Here is a 9,843-nt window from a genome sequence, read left to right as displayed (position 1 = left end):
TTAACCAACAGAGCACTATGCTACTATCATGCGGGCAATTTCGTTAGCTCTCATCCGCCATCTTTAATGAACAGAGCACCGTGCTGCCCTCATGTGGGGCAATTTCGTTAGCTGTCATCCCCCATCTTTAATGGACAGAGCACCGTGCTGCCCTCATACGGGGCAATTTCGTTATTTGTAATCCGCCATCTTTAATGAAAAGAGCACCGTGCTGCCCTCATGCGGGGCAATTTCGTTAGCTGTCATCCGCCATCTTTAATGAACAGAGCACCGTGCTGCCATCTTTGTGTTGGCATCTTTATTCTTTGACATGTGGTGGCGGCAAATTCTACATCCACAATCTGAGAGCACCGTGACGTACTCTTCGTTGTGGCGGATAATTTAAAAAACTTGTCAAGGAATACCTTTGTTCTAAAAGAAAACAAGACTACGGTTCTGAACGGCTTGCGTAAGATAGCGATTGTGTTAACCTCCTTTTCCCTGCTCTGTTAAGGCATAGCTTTATCGAACATATAACGCGATCTTACACATAAGACAGCATGCATATCGCGTACCTGCAAGTTTAGACTTGAACACATAATACTGTTTATAGTTCGACGTTGTTGAACACTGCATTGCATGACTAGAATCGAGAGGAAGGGCAGCCAGTCGTAAAACAATAGTTCGTGAAGTGTAACACCAGAACAGATTCTTGCGATTTAAACTCTTGCGTCATACCTTTGTTCTAAGAAAATCAGATTAAAACATAGCAAGACTAGAATCGAACACTGCACTCGATGTTGTTAACCTTAACATGTGATCAGAAGATTAATTGATGTATTCAAAACACTAAAATTACTGTACTTCTGCAGACGATCCTCCACCTTGGATAATATGTACTGAAAAGTTTCTTTCCTCATCCGAAAATAACCAAAATATTGAGCTTCATTAACTTGAAGATCGTCATACAAGTGGGAAAATTCACCAAATAAACTACTTTTGCTTAAAATTTCATTTAGCCACTCCTTTTTTCTCTTTCGGGCTCTTCGCCTCGCAAGCAAAGACTTCTCCAAAGCATACAGTAAAAATGCATCATCATGGAAGGCCATGATCACATCACAGAGCTAGGATTGACTCCGCTGCTATCAGACGAAATACGCGTGCAAAGGACGATGCACTGTCGTACGACACAGGACTGCTTCATGTCGCGCGTACACGCTCAACGTCGCAGTCGCAGATGTACGCATCCAGTGGACGAGAAGCCTCAATCTTCAAGTACTTCTCAATCAGAGAATATTGCGAACTGCATTGGTGTCCTACTTTATCGGAATTGTGTGCGAGTGTCGAACTAGTGCAAATATAATAAAGTATTGTGTCTGGGTGAAATAACGAGCCCACATCAACTTCAAAAACAAGAACAAGACAAGGCACGTTTGGAAGCTTTGTTTTTGAGTTGGAGGTCTTTGTTTTGTAAATGGTTTGGAGTACGCTTTGGAAGATTTTGTTGGAATACATGCCAAGACAATTTTATCATGCGGTTATACACGTTAATTATGTGTTGGAATCATGTTTATATTATGGCTAACTTTTGTGCAATATTTTATTTACTGATCAACTATGCGGTGGTGTTGTAACGAAGTTTTATCTGTGCTTTTTGTACGCTTAAGTAGTGAGTATATATATTATTTTTTAACTCTAGAACTGCCAATGTGGTCATATGGGCCGCTGTTGAAATGGTTATAATCGTTCTCAATACACATATCATCGTTGCGCCTAGAGAAACCGCTATGTGATGGTATTTCAGCTGGAAACTCTGACAAGACACGTTCGGACATCTAAGGTTCAGTATTACATGGATTGTATCAACGAATTTTCGTTGTGTGTTACGAGTGCCGCGGCTCTTTCTCCCTTCAAAATGCCACATACTGTAGGTTAACGATATTTCGAGGCCCAACGACGATATTCATAATTATAATTGGAAATGTTTATTACTAAGTTTAGAATACATATCAAAATTTTGGGTTGAACCGAAATTGCTTTTCTGTGTTTGGGACTTTAAAGTCCTGTCGGGCATCTAGATGCAGGTTTCCGGGTGTGAACTTAGTTAAAATAATCATCTCACAATGGACACATTTACAGTACTCTTTTAACTAAAAGGACACAGGAGTACTATTAAATCATCATTTTAATAAAAGGGACACTGGAGTATTATTAAATCAACAGTTTGTATGACTAAACATAATCACACACACAAATCATGTGGTTTATGAGAGAAAAACATGTTTTTTATATGAACATCTTCACTGTCCTTGCATCTAATCTCAGACTAACATTTCGTGGTTTTCCATGAAGCACTTCTCATTGAAATGCAGGAATGCATTACAATGTGAACATTTGGATTGTGGTCTCGATTCATCTGAAAAGCAATATATGGGATTGTGTAAACTCAGTTGTGACTTGAGCGGAAAATGTAGATTTCTAAAGCGTGCACATATAAAATCCGTGCTGTTTTTGTTGGAAGGTAAGTCGTAACGTCCTTTGTTGAGTTATGCTATGTGGCATTTGGCTGGAGTAGAGGCTTCTTCCCTTCACAGTTGTGTATGGATGTAACAAATATTGCTGTTGTTGATTTGTCGTTGTGTGTAGTTTGGGAGCACAGTGCACAATGTGCTTTTCAGAATTCTCACGACACTCGCCAAGAGGGCGAGACAAATTTGTGAGACATCAAATATCCCCTTGGAGATGGACACGATTAAAGTCACGTTCAAGATTAATGGTTACAGCGATTTGCAGATTCATAGAGCCCTGCATCCCAGAGAAATGACCAAACAAAGCTCACAGAAGGAAGAAGTGAAGGGAACTGCCTACTTTCCTTACATTCACAACACCACAGATCGAATTGGCAGGGTCCTCCGCAAACACAATATAAAAACCGCCACTAAAATTGCTCACAGTCTGAGTAAAACCAAGGACAAATAATTGTCCCCACTTTTACATCTTGGGGTATACTAAATTCCATGTACTTGCGATAAGGTATACATCGGCCAAACATGCCGGTCCATGGATACCCGTATCAAGGAACATGAACGTAATATTTGTCTCAATCAGCCGGACAAAGCGGCAATAGCTGACCACGCTCTATCATCGGGTCATGATGTCGTGTTCCAAGATGCTCGAGCTCGTAGCCTCACTAGACACTACAGGTCCAGGATTATACGGGAAGCTGTGGAAATACGTAGAAGTCCTAACAATTTTAACAGGGACACTGGCTATCAATTAAGTAATTCCTGGTTGCCAGTCATTAATGATTTACATAGGTAGTTCCCTTCCCTGTCCCTTCACTATTATTTCATCTCGGTGTTATCCAAATTCGTACGTTCCTCATCGCCAGATGTGTCATTCCAGGCTTGTGTCAATGGTCATATGTTATGGGACCCTCTTAGACTGACTCAGATGGTTCGGTCAGCTTCCACTTCGAACGCTAGCGCTGTGCTACGTCTGGGGAGCCATCTGGTGACGAAGGAATGTACCATTTCCACTTCTATTATAACGTCTAATTTCAAAAAGTCATTGTTTAAGAAGCCTTTCTTGTGGACAGTCAAGATTTTCTTCTGATGACGCAGAGTACAGTTCTCTGCAAAACGTAAAGAATTTCAGCTTATTTTCTTGACATGGCATAAGCCCAAAAGCCGATACAGTATCATGTCTATAAATACAGGCCGTGAAAGCATCGATGGCAACATATCCGTTGGTGTCGGACAATTTGACGGTAAATCATGGACAGCACCTGCAAAAGCGGAAATGCAGTAAATCATTACCAACTCTAATTTACAATCACTGACGGTTATGCAACTCATTACAGGGTAGTGATGCTAAGCAATCATTAATTCTTACCTTCTGGTTGTTTGCACAGTCGCATTTTTTTTTTTTCCTCCCTAGCATTCCTTTTCTTCCAGCGGCTATCAGGTTCTGGAAGTCCCTTTACGGCATTTCTCTCGGGACCTTCTTAATAGTGTTATCAGGAAATTTATTCTGTGCATTTATAGAACTGTTAATAGTGAACACTTTATTTGTACCATCATTTACAGGAGCAGATGCACACACAGAATCAAAATTAATTGTGAAGCATTACTAGTATTCAAAACATTCAATAAACTGTTTTCATCTTCATCTTTGCTGTCTTTATCAGAGTTTTGAGGGTTATCTGCTAAGTCTTTGAGTAATAAGTCAGTTATATCTACATCCGATACCACATTTGACATGATTACACAAAAATTGTACCCTTATACAGGTTATGTTATTTGGCGACAGAATGTAATCTTGTTGCCCGTTGGGACTTTTCAGTCCCAAGTAGATTTTTACACTTCACCCTCATTACATTCAAACAATAATATATCTGAATTGCCAAATACACAATTCAAAGTATTATTACACCAATAGCCACTTCCAGGATGCCTGACTTGTTTCACTCACAACATAAACAGATATTTTCACCTGTCAATTTCACACAACATTAAGGAGAGGCTCATGCTGATTGAAACTGCTCTCTAGCTATAAATGTTTACATTACTGACTTGGCAGTTCTTGTGTGTAGACTGCATGCGACAAGAGAGTCCCATCAGGCATCTAGGGTTCAAAAATATCTACCATACATTTTATATGGCAAAAAATAGAACTGGAACTTAAAAGTCGTGCCTGGTAAGAAGGGGGTTAACTGAGTCCTGGCATTGCTTCTACTTACTCGTGGCAGGCAGCTTGCTTTCATCTGTGCTAGGTATCCGACCATCTGTGGTCAACTCTTGTGCTTTCTCGCCCCCGACGGTATGACGTGTGGTGGTGTATGGAATCTTTCATTTTCACTCCCTTGGCAGCCCTTGTCTTTCTTTTGCCAATACCTTCATTTTTCGTAGTGTTCGACCCCTTCCATTTTTTTCTTTCGGATTCTTGTTGCACAGTTTTACTTTGCGATAAAACAATTATCACCACCATCACAATTCGTTAACAATGGGATCTAATACTAAACAGGGGCAAGTTATTTTGTTTGAAGTGTAATTTTTTCATAGTTTATTAGAAATACAACTGCAGTTATTCACAAAAGAATTGTATGTACTGAGCAAAACGAGATTGTTTCAAAGCCTTTGAAACTAAACTGTAACATAATTGTATGTTCAGACTGGCAATGTTGATAAGGGTCTGGATTCACTACAAGAAGCCCTACTAAAATCTGCAGGAAAGAGACCACCAAGCAGGAAAACTAAACCCTGGTTTGCCAGATAATGTGGTTCTCTGAGGAAATCTACTGTAAAGAAATTCCACAGGTGGAGAATTTGACATTGAAGGAAATTTGGTAAAATACTCTGAAGAGAGAAGGGAATATAGAATCCCACTCAAATACAGCTTCGATATGCCCCAAAACAAAGAACTTGAAATTATACAAGATGCTGAAACTGCTCCCTACAAAGTCTTAGACCTAGGAGAACCTTTGGCAGCGTACAGTTGGAATTAGTAAACTCTTACAAGTATCTGGGACTGACTCTGCAAGTTGCAGGGAAAACATTCACGAAGCACATAGAGGATAGGTGCATTGCAGCAACCAACCCCGTACTTGACATAAAAAATCTGGATAAATTGTCTCTTCGAACAGTATTGCAGCTCTTTCCCATAAAGATTGCTCCAGTAGCCTGCTATGTTCTAAGAAAAATGTGGGCTCATCTCACCTTTGCAAATCGGAGAAGACTGGGATCATCGAAAGCTACCTACATTAAAAGGGCGCTCTGGTTATCAAAAACTACCCACACCAGGGTAGCATATTTGCTAGCGGGCAGAAATTTCTTAATTAAGGAGCTGGCATTGAATTTCAGCTAATCTTCTTTCAGACGCCAGGCATGAATACTGATGAATAGAAACAATCGGACTTCACTTTTCGACACGTATACGCTAGGGTGGTCGTTCATGTTTTTCACCATAGATTCTGTATCCAAAGGGTCATCAGCTCTCTGTGCTCGGATATGAAAACAGTATCATATTTTATCTTGTCAGGCTAGAACTAATTCTTTTTTTTTTGCTAGTTGCTTTACTTCGCACCGACACAGATAGGTCTTATGGCGACGATGGGACAGGAAAGGACTAGGACTGGGAAGGAAGCAGCCGTGGCCTTAATTAAGGTACAGCTCCAGCATTTGCCTGGTGTGAAATTGGGAAACCACGGAAAACCATTCTCAGGGCTGCCGACAGTGGGGTTCGAACCTACTATCTCCCGAATACTGGATACTGGCCGCATTTAAGCGACTGCAGCTATCGAGCTCGGTGAACCAATTCTTTGGCCTTCTGTGCTGATCATAGAAATTTTGAATGATGTGTATTCTATACTATAATATACAAAGAGGTAAAGTTTGTTTGTATGTAATGGCTAATCTCAGGAACTACTGGACCGATTCTAGAAATTATTTTACTAATGTAAATATTCATTATCCCTGAGGGACATGGGCTGTATTTTATTTTCAAAACCATTCCGTGAGATAGGGGGAGATATACAAATCTTCTCCTTCTTCATGTGCCATGTCCTCGCAGAACGTTGGCGACTTATAGTTATGAATTTCATTGGTTCCGTATTGAAGTGGGATTACAACAAAATTAAATTCTTTCAAGGTCCACCTATTCAATACAATGACGTTTTATTGTGATTTAATCACATGTCAAATAGTCAAATGGTACTAGTTTCGGCATCTATGTGCCATCATCAGCCTTGAGTACAAATTAAAACAAGATATATATTCCTAAAACATCTAAAACACATTTTAACACATTATAAAATAACATAGGCCTACAATTAATGTGGTGATACATGAAATACGATAAAATTATGATACAATTGGTGTGATATAAAATTCTTAAAATTCTGGCTGTTCGTTACATAATTCAGTCTGTGTGCATCCGGGATAAGTGAATTTTTACAGTTGTATGCTGTCTATGTGAATGACATTTGTTCCTTTAGATATTAGGTGGTTCCAGGGAAGTTTACTTTGATCATGTAAGATCCTGATGTCCGGCTCCGTCTGTGTAACAACACGTTCACATGCTGCTCAAGGTTCAAATTGAAGTGGGAATTCATCTCTAAATATATCACGATCTTCCATGATCAAAGTAAACTTCCCTGGAACCACCTAATATCTAAAGGAACAAATGTCATTCACATAGACAGCATACAACTGTAAAAATTCACTTATCCCGGATGCATACAGACTGAATTATGTAACGAACAGCCGGAATTTTAAGAATTTTATATCACACCAATTGTATCATAATTTTATCGTATTTCATGTATCACCACATTAATTGTAGGCCTATGTTATTTTATAATGTGTTAAAATGTGTTTTAGATGTTTTAGGAATATATATCTTGTTTTAATTTGTACTCAAGGCTGATGATGGCACATAGATGCCGAAACTAGTACCATTTGACTATTTGACATGTGATTAAATCACAGTAAAACGTCATTGTATTGAATAGGTGGACCTTGAAAGAATTTAATTTTGTTGTGAACGTTGGCGATCAGTAGCATGATCTGTTGTTTGTTCATAGCTGTTCTGAACAGAGTAAGCTTTGTCACCCCAAACCACTGGCTCAAGTTGCCGAGCCATGATGTCCTACTTCTCCCCGGACCACGTTTTCCATTAATTTTCCCTTGGAGTATTACTTGCAGAAGGTGGTATTTAGAGTTCCGCATCATATGACCAAAGTATGCTAGTTTCCTTCTCTTGATGGTAGTGAGAATTTCTGGTTCTTTTTTCATACGGTGCAAAACGTCTATATTGGTCATTTTAGCTGTCCAAGGTATCTTCAGCATCCTTCGGTACGTCCACATTTCAAATGCTTGCAATCTCTTGCTCATGGTCTCAGTTAGTGTCCATGCCTCAACGCCGTACAACAGGATGCTGAAAACGTAGCACCGGAGTAGTCGTGTCCGTAGTGAAATGGAAAGGTCACGGCTTGTCATAAGTTTCCTAAGTCTCTGAAAAGAAGTTCTGGCCTGCTCAATTCTGCATCGGATCTCGTGAGTAAGGTCCCGTCATCATTGATGTGACATCCCAGGTATTTAAATGTTGCCACTCTCGCGATCTGTTCCTTCGCTGTTGTGAGATTACCTCGAATGCCATCTTCTTTCCTACTTATAACCATCCACTTGGTCTTCTTTACATTAAGCTTCAAGCCCATTGCGCTGCTGGCTTCAGTGACAGCATTAAGTAGTTCCTGTAGATCCTGGAGATTGGTTGCAAGTAGCACAGTGTCATCGGCGTACCTGATGTTATTTATGATGAAACCGTTAACCACAATTCCTTGAGTCTTTCCGTAAAGAGCATCTCGAAAAATCTTTTCTGAATAGATGTTGAAAAGAATGGGGGAAAGAATACAGCCTTGGCGAACTCCTTTCATAATTGAGACTTCTTCCGAGACACGACCATCAACTCTTATGCCAGCACACTGGTTCCAGTAGAGATTACCAGTAATACGAATGTCCCGTCCATCAAGTCCTAATTCCCGAAGAGTGTTCATAAGTTCATCATGGCGGACTGTATCGAAAGCCTTTTCGTAATCGATGAAACCAGCAAAAACATCGACATTGACATCTCGGCACCGTTGGACTAATACCTGCAGACTGAATGATGCCTCTCTAGTACCAAAACCATGTCTGAAGCCAAACTGCGAGGTTCCGATATTCTCCTCACATTTATGATAAATTCTCGCATGCAAGACTTTTAGGAATACTTTCAGAACGTGGCTCATCAAACTAATTGTTCTATATTCATTGCAGAATTTTGCATTGGCTCTCTTAGGCAATATTACGAAAGTCGATTTGAGCCAGTCTCGAGGAATGGTTCCACTGCGGTGAATACTGTTGAATAGGTCAACTAATAATGAAAGGGATTTTTCTTTCTCAAGGAGTTTCAGTAATCTCAGCATACATCTCATCATGGCCTGGAGCCTTCCCATTCTTCGCTGTTCTTATGGCATATTCTACTTCTGTACGTGTGATATCCACACCATCGTCTGCCCAAGCACCATGATCCACATTTCTGCGATCCAAGAAGAGATTTTGTACATATTCCATCCATTCCTTCAGTTTCTCTTCTGTGCTCGCTAAGATGTCACCATTCTTATTAAGGAGGACTCCACTACCCTTCCTGTTATATGCACCAGTTACTTGTTTCACTTTCTTGTACATGTTGAAAAAAATCATGTTTGGAATTCATTAATTCTATTTCGTTGCATTCGTCAGAGAGTTGTTGTTCTTTTACATTTTCTTTGTCGTATTAAATTCTGCAAACTTTTGTACGTTACGGGATCTTTGTTTTTACAAGACCTTCTCTGGTCCATCAGCTTCAGGATTTCTTCTGTCATCCACGGCTTGTTTTTCCTTTTTCCAGGATTCATTAATTTTACTTGACTTACATCGTTAATTGCACATTTGATGTGATTCCAAGTGCCTTCAACATCATTTATATTAACGCTGTTTTGAACTTCCGCAAGTTTTACACGTAGAGCTGACTGAACTTCATCCTTCAGGGCTTGATCTTGAAGCTTCTGAATCGCAATCCGACTAAAAATCCCCTTTAAATGACATTTCTTCAGCCTGAGATTCATGGAAGCAAACAGTAGGCTATGGTCTGAGTTGATATCAGCACCTGGGTATGTTTTCACACATTTGATGGAATTTCTGAACCACTTGTTAATTGTGATGTAATCAATCTGGTTCCTAATACTGTTGTCAGCATTAGAGGTCCACTATAGAGGCGACGTGGAGGTAGCTGGAAATACATGTTTGCTATAATAAGGCTCTGCTCTTGGCACATCTGGACCAGTCG

General features: G+C 39.9%; 1 protein-coding gene across 5 annotated transcripts in view; it reads left to right on the top strand.

The window, feature by feature from the left end:
* Positions 1 to 1,416: 1,416 nt before the first annotated feature.
* The window catches only part of Haspin (haspin), a 369,818-nt gene continuing 361,391 nt past the window's right edge, over positions 1,417 to 9,843 (top strand). For all 5 annotated transcript variants that reach the window (XM_068229912.1, XM_067156416.2, XM_067156420.2 and 2 more), the window contains exon 1: positions 1,417 to 1,648. The gene's annotated coding sequence lies outside the window, so the exon portion shown is untranslated. The remainder of the gene's footprint in view (positions 1,649 to 9,843) is intronic.

This window comes from Anabrus simplex, chromosome 12 (genome assembly GCF_040414725.1).
Source record: "Anabrus simplex isolate iqAnaSimp1 chromosome 12, ASM4041472v1, whole genome shotgun sequence".
Taxonomy (NCBI): domain Eukaryota; kingdom Metazoa; phylum Arthropoda; class Insecta; order Orthoptera; family Tettigoniidae; genus Anabrus; species Anabrus simplex.
Note: the sequence above shows the minus strand (reverse complement) of the source record. Positions and strands in the feature narration are given on the sequence as shown.